We start from the raw sequence: 16,156 nt of genomic DNA, 5'->3' as shown, positions 1-16,156 counted from the left end.
TTCCAGTGATATTCAGGTTTGCTGAAAATGAGATGAGATTATATGAGCAGGACAAACCAGCAGGTCTGTGACACTACACGGTGTCCAAAAAGTTGTCTCTTGCACTTACAGTGAAGCGGACGACAATTTTCACTCTTAAACCAGTAATTATTATGTTAAGAAAAAATGTGGCCGAGAAAGACTCGATTTCAGCGCGGTGACACTGGGCCAGAGTAAAGTTCAGTTAATGCGATTGCCGAGTGGCGAGAGGGTGGGTTTGGAACTCTTGTGCGGCTGCACTGCACATTGTTCAGATCTGCTTGGAGCGATATTCCCTTCAATTCATCACTTACAGGGACAGTTTGATTCGAATTTTCTTTTCCACTGTGCTTGCTGAGATTTCAAAAATAAAGGCGACCCGTGCTTACCTCAAACTCGTCACTTACACGCTGATAGATACAAGGCGGTCACACTCTTCACTTCAGTGAGATGAAAGCGGAGAGCGATTTCACGGTCGAATGCAATGGCGAACAAAACTCATTCAATGAAAGTGCAGGTCATTGAGGTACCTTTAAAATCCTGATTGTTTGAACTGAACTTCTTCCCAAAGCGTTTGAGATTCTCGTGGAGAGATTTGGGGACATCTTTTCCCTCTTTACAAACGTTTCAACCGCAGGTCAAGATCAAAAGTCGAGGGCAGAATGAGACGCCTTCCTGAAATTTGAGAACTCGGGAAGCAGACTTTACAGCAAGGTTCTGTTTATTGTGAAAAAGCAAATAAAACATTCATTCCGGAACGATCCAGAATCCTATCAGCTCTAAAAGCAACGGTTACCCGAAATTTGGACACGCAGCCTTCTGGTGACGCAATAAGTAATGTAGCTAGAAGCAGGAAGTTGTAAAAGTGGGAATTGTTAGATTCAGTGAGTGGGCAAAACTGCGGCAAATAGAATTCAATGTGGGGGAGAGCGAGGTCATCCACTTTAAATCTGAGAAAGATAAATCAGAGTATTTTCTAAATCGTGAGAATCCAGAAACTGTGGAGGAGCAGAGAGATTTCGGGGCCCATGTACAGAAACCGCTACCAGCCAGCGTACAGGTAAAACATTAATTAAACAGCCGAATGTGCGGTTCGTCGGGCCCGTTAGCTCATTTGCAGAGAGTATAGTGTAATGTCATGATCACGGATTCGGTTCTTGCAATATACTTTATTTATTTCGGGTTTTTATAACTTTTGAAATCCAAGCTTTACAAATAAAAACAATGGCAAATTCACGGGGACAGTTTTTTTGAATAACATCCAATGTAACTTTACCCCTGGGCTGGAGAAACACGGCTTTCATTTTTTTTGCCTTTCTCCGGTTTGCAGATAAACTTTAATCTCGGCCTGTTCCCATTAATGATCATCAGCAGCAACAGGCAGCAAGAGCGGGTCTGACCGCCCCGAGATATTGAAAAGGCATCAATTTAGAACAAATGCATCAAATCAAAAAGTCACCCGGCACCGAGAGAGACAAAACGAAGAGAAAAAGGCAGAAGGTAACAGAGAAATAAAAACCAAATACAGACGTTATAAATATTTCCCATCCTTGATGCTTTTCTATTCAATCCCCAATCCTTCAGTGGCGGGCATCAAATTTTACTGTAAATATATGCGAGAATCGAAGCAAGGAAGAAGAAACTATACAACCAAAATCTGCCGAAACTCGGGATTGAACCAAGGACCTTGAGATCTTCAGTCGACCGCTTTCCCAACTGAGCTATTTCGACTCCACATCTAACCTTTACTTCGTATCATTGTCGTGGAAGAAAATATAACCCCAGGAGGAATTGCCCCTCCTGTTCATTCCACAATTCATATTTAAACATCGCACTGATACATACATACCCACAGTTCACATATAAACATCGCACTCATATATACTCACCCAAAGTGCATAGAATATATCGCACTCAAATATACTCACCCACAGTTCATATACAAGCATCGCTGTCAAACATAAACTCTCAAAGTTTATAAATCGATCGCGCACGAATAGATCCAAACCCAGTTTAATGGAGGTCGATCAGGACCGACTGCCAAAAGAGCAATCAGAGTGGGAGAGGCGGCAGCAACAGCGACCGAACAAACTCTGGATCTCATCCTTAACACAGACCGGGAGTTTCACCTGTGAAGTTACACCGTACTTTGATAGCAGGGACGGTAATGGGAACTGACAAGGCATCAGGGGGTCTAATGGCTTCTTGGTGGCGATCCATTGGGGCCAGGGCATCTCAGAGAGGGGAAGGGACAGTCAGAGGGTATCAGAGAGTATAATGAGATCTCGCATAGGGGAAGCACTGCCAGAGAGTATCAGAGAGTTTAAGGACGCTCAGGGCGTATCAGGGGGTGAGGGGCACTCAGCGGGTATCAGAGAGTGTAAAGGGCGCTGACAAGGTTCAAAGAGGATAATGGACTCTCTTAGGGTATCAGAGAAGATAAGGAGCTCAGGGAGAATCAAAGAGGGTAAGGTGGGCTCAGGAGGTATGAGAGAGTCGAATGGATCCAAAGTTGGCATCTTCTAAATATTACACATCCTAACCATCAACATTTTTAATAACAGCAAAAATGAAACCTATTGAAACGGTATCTGCCGTATCCCATGTGGAGGGAATGAGAAGATAGCATCGGGAGGGACTGGATATTTGGCAACGCTCACGGTTTCCTTTCACACAGCTCAGTGTTGTGTCTGTTTATATAACTGGATTTCTACAACTGGAGATAAGAGTTTACACTTTGAACCTTTCATCAGCCATTGTGAAAAATAGAACACAAAATGCACAATGTGTGGTTTAAACCCACAACCCTGAGATTAGGAATTTCGTGCTTTACCGACTGAGCTAGCCGGGCCAGCGGCAGGGCTCCTTCTCATCCTATTATTGCAGAGAGGCAGGTGGTGACGTTGCTGTAGGGGTTCAGTTTGTCCGACAATCCCAAGGTGGCTGAATCTGAACACCCGCGTTTCATTCCAGAGTCAGTCTGATGCCTTTTACCAGTCGCCCAGCCCCGCGTTGAGCAGGAGAGGAAATTCGGGACAGGGGAAGACCATTCAGCCCCTCGAACCTGCTGTCTCATTCAATTAGATCATGAAGTGACCAGTAATTCATCAATGTTGCCCCGCCTTGGACTCATATCCCTTGGTAACCGAACCGGAAAAAGATCTATCAATATCAGATTTGAAAATTTGAATTGAGCCTCAATCCACATCCTTTGGGATGAGAGAGTTCCAGCTATCGGCCGCATTTTGTTTGCTAAAGTGATTCCTGATTTCTTGCATGTTTAGTCCAGCTCCAATTTCATTTTGGATTCGGCCAACAGAGAGAGAGAAAAAGGCCGTCTTAACCGGAGATTGATCCTTTAACGATCTCTCACAAATCAACTGAAACCAGTCGGAATGTGAATACCATTTCACTTTTCCAAAATAAAGGGAGTGACATTCATTGTGGAAACAGTCTGATGTCGCTCACTGCAGAAATATCCATGTCAGTGTGATTCAGTCTGAAGGAGCTCGCCTGCAACCTTCTGTTGGCCAGAGGCTGCAGAAGACTGCTGAGCTGAATTCGAAGTGCTAACAAAGACACTGACCTTTTGAACTGAGGTGACCTGGAGTTCAGTCACTGGTCTGAACTGGCCAGAACCGGTTTGATTTCGTTCCGTTTCTTACAGAGACAAAGGAACGGTGATGCGACTTGGGCCCTTGGAACAGAGCCAATCAGGGGATGACATCGGTCACTCCAGCAATTTTGAGCTAACCGGAGAAGACAGCATCGTTCGAAAAGACAGACTTGGGGAATAAAAACTGAAGAGTTGCTGGTTTTGTCCAAGTGTGTGTGTCTTTGTTTGTTTGTGAGCAAGAGAGAGATAGAGTGTGTGTGTGTTTTTGTTGGTGTGTGTTTGTTTGTGAGGGAGACTCTGGGAGACTCTGGTGACTAACCCTCGTGGAAGTGAATACCTTACGTCAGGGGCGTAAAGACTGCGTCAGGGACGTGGAGACGACGTCGGGAGTAAGAGGGAGAATTGCCTGGCCATCAGTGTCTCTCCTTTCCGGGTAATATAATATCCTTTCTATTCTGGGACCACTCTGGGAGTGTTGTCAGGAAAACCTAGTGAGTGTGCGTTTAAAGCCTAATACTCGTGGAGTATTAATAGAGAAACCTAGTGGGTTTGCGTTTAAAGCCTAATACTCTGGGCGTATTACTCAGGAAACTGAGTTTGCGTGGATGTGCGTTTAAATCCTAGTTTGAGTATAAACCTGTATAACCTGCTGTAAACTACATGCCTATATCTAACTAGACGTATAAGCGGTATGTACATGATCTAATAACGTTAATAAAGCGAATTGAGAATTAAGAGAGAATTGACTCTTCCTCTGTGTACTCAGCCAAAACCGTTAACCGGTAACTTCCGGTCAACATATTTGGCGTCCCTGGGTGGGCTCGAGGATTAATCTCTCCGTTGCGTCAGTGGGAGCCTCGAGGCGAACCGAATTTGGCAAAGTGTACAGAGAACAGGAGTTTAAGTTAAGTCATAGTTAATAACGTAAGATGACGAATAAAGGGAAATCACCAAGCCCTGGGGACTTGGACTGTTTTGATTGGAAGGGACTCCTTCAAAAATACGTAACAGGGAAGTGGCCGCAATACGGGGAGTATGCGGGTCACATTGGAGACAAGGGAACGCCTGTTGGGGAGGTCCTTTGGAAAATTGCGCAAACAAAGATGTCAGATAGGAAATTTTAAAAGATACAAAAGTCCGTAGCGATCGGATGTTTACTTGAGGAATGGATAGAATGCCGACAGCAGGCTAGGAGAGAGAGAGAAGCGAATCAGAAAATCCAAGACGAATTAGAAGTAGAGAATAAAAAACTCTGAGGAGATAGCCCGCCTTAGTGAGAAGGTAACTGATCTACAGGGACAGAGAAGTGCAGATTTGATGCACATGAACCAATATCAGTTACAGTGCGAAAAATTGACTAATGAAAAGAGTAAGAGTGAGGGAGAAGCCCAAGCAGCTAAAGCTGAGGTGGAGAGATGGAAACAACAATGTGGTGATTTAAAAACTGCTATGAATGTGATTCACAGAGCAGCTCAGGAGAAGAGGAGTAGTACTGGCGATCACACAACGTGTCAGAAACTGATAGGGAGGCTGCAAGATCAGCTAGCCGCACAGAGGGGCATATTGTGTGCTTTTGCACCCGGGAGAGGTGAAGAAAGTGGTTTAGGGGATGTAGATTGGGATGATTGAGCAGACAAGGCGGATCGATACAGCAGCGGTGATAGGGAACCTCCACTAGGGGACCCACCGCCAGCATATGGTCCAGAGCAGAAAAAACCGTCTGCCCCAATGGCCCCCCTGGTAACGACTAGAGCACAGATGGGGTAAGATGGTCAGGATATGACATATTCCACCCCAATTGGGGTACAGGAACTGAGGGTTATTGCGAAAGATATTGGAACGTGTGCGCCTGGGGATGATCCTAGGGAATTGTTCATAGCGGTCAGGCAACAGAGAGCGATACACGGCTTAGATGATACTGAGGAAAGGAAATTAATCCTAATGTGCCTCCACCCACATATACACTCCGCCCTACCGGAGGAACAAAAACTTGGTAGAGGCACAAATGAAGCCTTAAAGGACCAGGTATTATCTGTAATGGGCGATAACAGAGGGGATCCAGTGGAGGCGCTGATGAGATGCTATCAAAGGAAAGGTGAACACCCCACTGTATTTTCGGCCCGCATTTGGGCGGTGTTTCAGGGGGTCTATGGTACAGAATTAGACAGGGATAATTTACAGCGGGAGGTTAGGAACCGGTGGCTGAGAACACTAGTGTCGCATGGCACTGAGGAGTCGAGGAAGGCACTAGATCAGTTTGACCCCGCTGATGACACACATACGGAACCCTGGATAATTAGGAAGATGGTTAGAGTATGGGAAAGGGAAATACCCAAACGATCCAAGGCATCCGGGGACAGAGCAATGCCTGTTAAAGATCATGCGATTACATGGAGAAATGAAGGGAGGGGACCTACTCAGGGGGAACCCCCTCCAGCTTATCAGATCGTGGGAAGAGATAGAGGTAGAGGCAGAGGAAACTTCTCAGGAACGGGGAGAACTCCAGGCGAGGTGTCCAAATGCTATAACTGTGGCCAAGAGGGACACTTCGCAAGGGACTGCCCGAATACGAAACGAGAGAATGCAGGTCAGGGAAGAAATCAGAGCCGACCCGTGGAAGAGCCGAATCGACCAAGTTCTCAGTGTGATACGATAGAAATATCACCGAGTTCCGGGTTGTACCCCGAACTGCAACGACGGTCTCAGGCCTCTCCGTTATGGGTGTGTGACGCGCGGTTGGATGACATGGGGAGACCCCTAGTGAATGGTAGGGTCAGAGGCCGCCCTCTTACATTCCTTTGGGACACAGGGGGATCCCGAACCACCGTTAACACCACTCAGACCAATGACACAGATTGGAAAATTCAAAACAAAATTATTCTCAGTGGATTCACAGGGCATTCACAAGTGGGATATGTGAGTGTACCGTTGGAAGTCGGTGTGGGAGACATAGTGATAGAGCATTCAGTGGTTCTTATTAAATTACCCAGAGAACAAGAACATATATTAGGGAGTGACTCCATGGCCAAAGCGGGATTCTGCTTCGACCCTGTTAATTGTATGATTTGGAAAATGCCTTTGGGCATGGGCAGTATGAATCACACAGTCGTCCCGGCGGGGGAATATCATGATAGGATATGCACGATCGGGGAAATGTGGATAGAACCAGGAGAAATGAGTAACGATCGTGAAGTGCAACAGATTATTGTACAAAACTCAATCGTATTTGTCCGACATAAACATGATTGTGGGAAAATGACCGGGAGTTTGTGTATACAAGGTCCAGACCCCAAACCACAGAAGCAGTATGGTTTCCCAAAACAAGCAGAAGAAGAGATAGAGAAGGTGATACAGAGTCTGCTGCAGCAAGGGATATTAAGAACAATAGCTTCTACTAATAACGCACCTATTTGGCCAGTAAGAAAACCAGACGATAGCTGGCGACTAACGATAGACTACAGAGAATTCAATAAAGTCACCCCGTTAACAGCGCCTACAGTAGCAACTAGCCCAGAGACCGTAGTTCGACAAAATGAGGATGCGCAGTGGTTTACGGTTTTGGACATAAGTAACGGTTTTTGGTCTATTCCACTGGAGAAAGAATGTCAATATAAATTTGCATTTACTTTCCAAGGACAGCAATATACATGGACCGCCCTGCCGCAGGGGTTTCACAATTCCCCGTCGATATTTCACCAACGGCTGAGGGAAGGGTTAAAAGGATTCTCAAGGCATGAATGTCTAGTGCAGTATGTAGACGACTTACTCCTACAAACTGAAACCAAGAAGGAACATTATCAATTGCTAAGTGAATTACTGCAGTTGTTACATGACTTGGGATTAAAGATTAACCCTAAAAAAGCTCAGACCATGAAACAAAAAGTTACTTACTTGGGAATGATTCTGACGCCGGGACAAAGGGACATTGACAAACGAAGGGTAGAGACAGTCGGCAGACTCCCTGTTCCGGGGGATGTGAAAGGGTTAAGGTCATTCTTAGGGTTGGTGGGATATTGCAGGGACCATATTGATGGATTCGCCACAAAGGCGGCCCCACTGATGGAATTATTAAAAAAGAATGTGGCCTGGGAGTGGAAAACAGAACACAGCCAGGCCATGACTGATTTAAAGCAAGCACTAGCTGTTGCGCCTGCTTTAAAAACCCCAAATCCAACGGAACCATTTGCATTGGAGGTGGCTATCACAGACACCACCCTCTCGGCAGTTCTGTTACAGGAGACACACGGGAAATTACGACCAGTAGCGTACGCCTCACGTATGCTCTCACCGGTAGAGCAGGGGTATACGGTATGCTGAAGACACTTGCTAGCTGTCTTTTGGGCAGTGCCGCATTTTACTTATATAGTGAGACTAAATCTACTTACAATATTAACAGAACACACCCCAGTACAGTTACTGTTAGATGGAAGGATTAAGGATGGTTCAGTTAGCCAAAATAGAATTGCTAGATGGACATTGTTGCTGCAAGGGAGAAATATCACCGTAAAGGGGGTAAAAACCACCACTATGTTAGCAGACAACTTAGTTTATCAGGGAGAAAAACATGAGTGCCAATTGATGATAGCAAATGACCCCAAGGGCCCATTTGTATCAAAACAAAAAGGAGGGGGTAAGACGGGGCCTGAAAGCAGAAAGACAAAGGAAACAGGAAAGGAAGAACCCTCTTTTAAAATTTTTGTGGATGGCTCTTCATCAGTACAGGATGGGGAAAGGAGAACTGGCTGTGGGATATACATATACCAGCCCACCTCATTCTTGAGTCCAAAGTTTGCCGGGCCCTATGAGATAGTAGACAAAGCTAGCCCATCTGTATACAGGATATTAACGGCACCAGATAAGAGTGGCTGGTACCACATTAATCAGCTAAAGTTGGTAGGAGAAAAACAAGATAATCATCATTGGCATGTGCTGCTCGATGCTAACGATGTTCTGAATTCTGAAGGTCAGGGAGATCAAGAACAGGACCAGCTACTGGTCCAAGAGGAGGTGATTGAACACAAATTTGACACTGTCCGTTCGCATGCAGAGGCGAATCCAGGAACAAAACGAAAGGAACACAAAACAAAAAGGGGGAGTAAGTGGGTTCGAAGAAACGGACGGTTAGAATCTGAAACAAATTGGGAACAGGATTTGGACGGTCTGGCTCAGTATATGGAGAGACTGGACTTATGATAGTACCTGAAAGAAACTGTACATAAGAGCAGAAATTACGCTTGTTTATTCCAGGTCCAGCCTAGAATGAAGGGGATAATGCATTTTGTTGCTATCGGATTGATCGTCATCAGAACTGTGGTTGAACCTGCCTCGGAGCCGTCACGACGAATGAACGTGCCTGAAGCAGTGTCGACGACGGAGGGATATCCCGAGACCAGGGACAATTTTGCTCTGCAGAATAAGACAGTCCGAACCAACAAAGGGAAAAGGGAGGATTTAAATTTGTATTATACGGGAGTGAATGGGTTAGCGTGTGTAGGAAAGACTTTGGGTATACCGGAGGGAGCGGGAGTACGGTTTTCATGTAACACAGTTCTCGAGGTGACATTATCGGTAATCCCAGAGGGAAATATTATTAATCAATTTGTGGGTCCATTTATGGAGCGACCATCGGCGAGCGACGGTCGAGGTAAAATTATGGTCCACTGTGACCACACTTATGTAAATATTGACTGGAGTAGTGACTCATAAAGGGACATATTACGTTGGGGCGGTGTTTCATATTCCCCAGCACGGAAGCAATTTGACCTATCCGTTAAAAAGAGTTCATAACGTGGGCAAGTATCATGAGGGTACTTGGATCTCTTTGAGCAATCCACCATCTCATGCTATTGTAATGGACGGTGCTGAGAAAGGGGTAGATTTGTCAAAGTGTCACCAAGGAGGGAATCACTGGGCCTGTCCAGAAGAGATAACGAGACAGAGACTTACTAATTGTGGGTTCAGTACTTATGAAAATTGTTCATTGTCCATTTTGCCAGTTAACAACCAGTCCTTTTTACAATACGCCCTTGTGGGACAAACTTATTACATAGCCACAGCGGCTATGAGCTATAACAAAGGATGGAAACAGTGCCCTCTGGAAGGACACAATGTGGCCATTAACAATGTGACCTCAGACTTGGTTGTCGGTGGACATGTTCTGCCTAAGCCAATAATGAGGATGGTAATAAACGAAAACCTCATAGTCCAACGTACCGATATAGACCAAGATCTGTGGAAATATGTTCCTACCGAACTACCACCCATTCCGCACCTGACTGCAGATTGGATGCAAATAGCGGAGGAAGCCAATGAGATAATTCATCAATGGACTAAACACACTAAAATAATTAAAACGCATGCTGATAAAGCAGATGAACTGTTACGGGACCCTGGGTTCTGGAATAATTTTTGGAATTGGGGATCTAATGTTTGAACATCCATGGGTCAGGATTTTATCACATGCTGCTGTAATTGTGATTTTATGTGCATTAATACTTGTCATATTCAATGTATATCAGCTTAGAAGGTGGAAAATGAAATGTTGCAACAATTGAGTGTTAGTGCTATAATGAAACAGGAAAAGCGATTATCAACATAAGGACAGTGTGTGAAGTATATTTTATACGCTTCCTTTTTGTATTGTTTATATAACCATTTATATTGTTTTTTCTATAATCATATGAAATCGCGGATGTAACATGCCCACTGGGGGACAATGACGGCCTCAAGAGTAGAACACAGAAAGGGAGAATAATGATGCTAAGATAGGCATCTTTGGATCAAAAGGGGGGAGATGTTGGCCAGAGGCTGCAGAAGACTGCTGAGCTGGATTCAAAGTGCTAACAAAGACACTGACCTTTTGAACTGAGGTGACCTGGAGTTCAGTCACTGGTCTGAACTGGCCAGAACCGGTTTGAATTCGTTCCGCTTCTGACAGAGACAAAGGGACGGTGATGCTACCTGACCCCTTGGAACAGAGCCAATCAGGGGATGACATCGGTCACTCCAGCAACTTTGAGCCAACCGGAGAAGACAGCATCATTCGAAAAGACAGACTTGGGGAATAAAAACTGAAGAGTTGCTGGCTTGGGCTCAGTGTGTGTCTTTGTTTGTTTGTGAGCAAGAGAGAGAGAGAGAGTGTGTGTGTGTGTGTGTGTGTGTTTTTGTTGGTGTGTCTTTGTTTGTGAAGGAGACTCTGGGAGACTCTGGAGGCTAACCCTCGTGGAAGTGAATACCTTACGTCAGGGACGTAAAGACTGCGTCAAGGACGTGGAGACGACGTCGGGAGTAAGAGGGAGAATTGCCTGGCCAGCAGCGTCTCTCCTTTCCGGGCAATATAATATCCTTTCTATTCTGGGACCACTCTGGGAATGTTGTCAGGAAAACCTAGTGCGTGTGCGTTTAAAGCCTAATACTCGGGGAGTATTAATAGAGAAACCTAGTGGGTTTGCGTTTAAAGCCTAATACTCGGGGAGTATTACTCAGGAAACTTAGTGGGTGTGCGTTTAAATCCTAGTTTGAGTATAAACCTGTATAACCTGCTGTAAACTACATGCCTATATCTAACTAGACGTATAAGCGGTATGTACATGATCTAATAACGTTAATAAAGCGAATTGAGAATTAAGAGAGAATTGACTCTTCCTCTGTGTCCTAAGCCAAAACCGTTAACCGGTGACTTCCGGTCAACAGGATCCTCTCCACTTAAGCAAGAGGTGACAGTCCTTCTCTGGTACAAGTAGTTCCCTTTTATGAAGAAATGGAGAGTGTTGATGAGGATGGTGCGGCTGATGTTGTGTATATGGACTCGTAAAAGGCATTTGATAAAGTGCCACATAATAGACTTGTTAACAAAATTAAAGCCACGGTATTAAAGGGAAACTGGCAGCGTGGTTACAAAATTGGCTGAGGAACAGAAAGCAGAGCGTAGTGAACGGTTGTTTTTCAGACTGGAGGGAATTATACAGTGGTGTTCCCCAAGGGCCAGAATTAGGACCACTGCTCTTTTTGATATATATTAATGACCTGGACTTGGGTATACAGATTATAATTTCAAAGTTTGCAGATGACACGAAACTCGGAAATGTAGTAATAAATGAGGAGGATGGTAACAGGAGGACCTAGGCAGACTGGTGAAATGAACAGTAACATGGCAGATGAAATTTAATGCAGTGAAGTGTGAAGTGATAGATTTTGGTAGAAACATAAGAGCATACGAAGTCGGAGCAGGAGTAGCTCATACGGCGCCGCGAGCCTGCTCCGCCATTCAATAACCTCATAGCTGATCTACCTCGACTCCAATTTCCCGCCCGATCCTCATATCCCCTGCGTCTCAAAATCTATCGATCTCAATCTTGAATATACTCAATGACGGAGCATCCACAGCCCTCTGGAATAGATAATTTCAAAGTTTCACAACCCTCTGAGTGACGAAATGTTTCCTCATCTCGGTCCTAAGTACCTGACATCTTATGCTGAGACTAGGACCTCTAGTTCTAGACTCTCCAACCAGGCGAAACAGCGTCTCAGCATACACCCTGTCAAGCCCTTTTAGATTTTTATGCGTTTCAGTGAGATCACCTCCAATTCTTCTAAACTCCAGAGAATATTGGACCACTCTTCTCAATCTCTCCTCACAGGACAACCAGGAATCAATCTGGTGAACCTTCGTTGCACCCCCTCGAAGGCAAGTACATGCTTCCTTAGGGAAAGATACCAAAACTGTACACAGTACTCCAGGTTTCGTCTCACCAGAGTCCTATATAATTGCAGCAAGACCCCCTTATTATTATACTCCAAACCCCTTGCAATAAAATACAATTTGCTTTCCTAATTGCTTGCTGTGCCTGCATGTTAATTTTCTGTGATTCGTGGACAAGAACACCCAAATCCCCCTGACGACCAACATTTCTTAATCTCTCGCCTTTTAACAAATCTTCTGTTTTTGTATTCTTCCTACCAAAATGGATAATTTCACATTTCCCCACATTATAATCCATCTACCACCTTGCCCACTCACTTAACCTGTCTATGTGCTTCTGCAACCCCATTGCATCTTCCTCATAGCTTACTTTCTCACCTAGATTTGTATCGTCAGCAAACCTGGATACATTACGCTCGGTCCCCTCATCTAAGTCATTAATATAGACTGTAAACAGCTGAGGACCAAGCATTGTTCCTTGCGGCACCCCATTGGTTACAGCCTGCCAACCCGAAAATGACCCGTTTGTTTGCACGCTCTGTTTTCTCTCCGTTAACCAATCCTCAATCCATGCTAATATAGTACCCTGAATCCCATGAACCTTAATCTTGTGTAACAGCCTCTTGTGTAGCACCTGATCAAATGCATTTTGAAAATCCAAATCCACTGGTTCCCCTTACCAACCCGAGTAGTTACACCGTCAAAAAACTAATAGATATGTCAAACACGATTCCCCTTTCATAAAACCGCGTTGACTCTGCGTAATCATATTATGATTTTCTAAGTGCCCTGTTACTCCGCCTTTAATAATGGATTCTAGTATTTTTCCTACCACCGATGTCAGGCTAACTGGCCTATCGTTCTCTATTTTCTCTCTCCCCTCTTTCTTGAAAGCAAGGCTACATTTGCTATATGTCAATCCACGGGGTCAGTTCTCGAATCTCCTGCTACAAACTCTCTAACCCTCCCCCAACCCTTGCTATCAATTTTTACCAGTCCTCTTCCCGAAATCCTCATTAACTTTGCCTGCTCCGCGACTCCCTCTCATTCTCTGCCAGGTCCCTCCACCCCACCCCCACGCCGACTTATTCTCTTCCAACTCCCCGAATCCACCTAATTCTCCACTAGCTACCATGGTCTCCCTTATTTTTTGCCAGCTCCCTGATACCCCCTTATTCACTGCCACATTCCCGAGTTCCGCTCATTCTCTACCAGCTCCCCGGTTCCCTTCGATCTCACTGGACCCCTCTCGTTTCCTGCCAGCTCCCAGTCCTCGCATTCTCTGCTAGCTCCCCGAGTACCCCACATTCTTTGCCAGCTCCACGCACCTCTACTCTCAGTTATCTCCCCGCCCCTCTCCTCCCTGTTAGCTCCCCGCCCCTCTCCCCTCTCTTATCTCCCTGCCCCTCTCCTCTCTGTTATCTCCTCGCCCCTCTCCTCTCTGTTATCTCCTCGCCCCTCTCCTCTCTATTATCTCCCTGCCCCTCTCCTCTCTGTTAGCTCCCCGCCCCTCTCCTCCCTGCCCCTCTCCTCTCTGTTATCTCCTCGCCCCTCTCCTCTCTGTTAGCTCCCCGCCCCTCTCCTCTTTGTTAGCTCCCCGCCCCTCTCCTCTCTGTTATTCCCCGCCCCACTCCTCTCTATTATCTCCCTGCCCCTCTTCGCTCCGTTATCTCCCTGCCCCTCTCCTCTCTGTTAGCTCCCCGCCCCTCTCCTCTCCTTTCGCTCCCGCCACTCTCCTTTCTGTTAGCTTCCCGCTTCTCCATATCTTTGTGATCTACTCACCTGTTGCATCCTTTTTCATTTTGCTGTGGACAGATTATTCCCCGCAGGAGCATTGAATGGTACAGGTCAGAAAATAACCCCATGTGGTCCCATCTGATGGGAAATTGTGTCTGTAAAATCCCATCTCCCTCCTCACCCATCATTCTCCTGTATTCAATTTCTACCCAGAGATTTATCCAACTGTTGAATTTGTTCATAAAGCGCCCACCTGCCGCCCTCCATTCCATACACTCACCGACCGCAGTATAAAGTAGTTAAATATAGGAGATTAAACAGATTCCCTTGAAGTTTGTGACCAGTTTTGTCCTACCCTCTTGACAGGTTGCCCTCCCAGTACTGCGCCCAACTGCCCATTCTCGGGGTGAGATTTCAGGCAATTAGTGTCAACATCATTTGATCTGATCCTCTCGTTACCCGAAATACACCTAGCGGCAATCATCGGATACCCGTGAGCAACATGAACTCCTGGGCAATTCTCCACAGTTTTGGGCTCCAAGTCCAATAGCATCAGTCCCTGCTCCCATCCATGGCTGAGATCAATTAATTCAGCACAGCGGTGGAACAGAGCCAAGAGTTTAGAGTTCACGTGGCTGAGTTTGCAGTCGCCTTCATCATCTGATCTGTTAATAATATATTCCTGCAAAAATCAGGCACTTACATATAATATAATGAAAATCAAACTTCATTGACTGCTAAATGGAGAACTACATTCGGTGAGAGGATTGAATTAAATGGCGCTCCCATTGTCCCATCACCTTCGAGATGGAAACTGTTCTAACCGAGTTCTGAAATGACTGTGAATCATTGTAAAACTCAGTAAGCTCACTGTAGTTTGCATCCATTCTAGTGGGATGTACATTTGCACTGCTGGTGGCCAGACACCAATCATTACTGATCCTCTATCCCCACACCCAGAGGCAGAAGCATTGCACGTGTAAGCCTGGGCAGACCCTTGGTTCTGAAAAATGAGAGTAAACCCTCTGCCATTTATCATGCCTAAGGCAAGTCGTTATACAGAAAAATAATATTTCAGGATAGAGTATATGAATTTTTTGAGACAGGACATGTGGTAAGTGTAACATGCTTGGGAGGGAGAGGTGACGTTTGACCGATGGTTCCCAATGTTTTTCACCACTGGGGTTTTCCTCGCCTCATGTCTGGGTCTGTTGTATACTCATTGATAGAGAATGATTGCCATGATTCGTAAACAACTCCATTATCGATGTATGATACGGCGACCAGGATGGCAGAAGACGAACTAGATGGACTTTGGTCTTTTTTTCGTCCAGCAATTCCTATGTTCCTATGTTATCACCATGAATAATAGAAACTAAACTGCATTTTGTAAACAAAACTGCTCTCTGTTACAGAACTGTACTGTAGTTTGTTGCAGAATTGAGCCACGCTATTACCAGAAGTAAACCAAACACTATCACCAGAATTGAATCATATTCTATTACCTGCGGCGAGTTGCAGCCGTCTTACCAGACCTGAGCAATCCACTATTAAAGAACGACGCTGCACTGTTAAGAGAATCGAACTGTATTCTGTTACTAGTACTAACCACGCTTTGTTACCAGAATATAGCATTAGTTCTTTTGTCCAGAACTGTGTCATACTCTTATCAGAACCGAACCAAACTGTTACCGGAACTAACCACACTTTGTTACCAGAACTTAGCAGCACGCAGTTATAAAATGCATTTTTTTGGAAATAGGCGCCTCTTCATGTCTGAATACATGTGGTGCAGGTGTTATTATCTGGGAACATGGTAACATAGGAACATAGGAACAGGAGTAGGCCATTCAGCCCCTCGTGCCTGCTCCGCCATTTGAGAAGATCATGGCTCATCTGTGATCTAACTCCATATACCTGCCTTTGGCCCATATCCCTTAATACCTTTGGTTGCCAAAAAGCTATCGATCTCAGATTTAAATTTAGCAATTGAGCTAGTATCAATTGCCGTTTGCGGAAGAGAGTTCAAACTTCTACCACCCTTTGGGTGTAGAAATGTTTTCTAATCTCGCTCCTGAAAGGTC

General features: G+C 45.2%; 1 non-coding gene across 1 annotated transcript; it reads right to left on the bottom strand.

Annotated features, from left to right (window-relative positions):
• Positions 1–1,676: 1,676 nt before the first annotated feature.
• trnaf-gaa (transfer RNA phenylalanine (anticodon GAA)) lies at positions 1,677–1,749 on the bottom strand. The gene has a single exon. It is a non-coding gene; the product is annotated as a tRNA-Phe (tRNA).
• Between the last annotated feature and the right edge of the window lie 14,407 nt (positions 1,750–16,156).

The sequence above is a fragment of the Heptranchias perlo genome, chromosome 20 (assembly GCF_035084215.1).
Source record: "Heptranchias perlo isolate sHepPer1 chromosome 20, sHepPer1.hap1, whole genome shotgun sequence".
Lineage (NCBI taxonomy): Eukaryota > Metazoa > Chordata > Chondrichthyes > Hexanchiformes > Hexanchidae > Heptranchias > Heptranchias perlo.
This window is presented reverse-complemented; position numbering and strand designations above follow the sequence as displayed.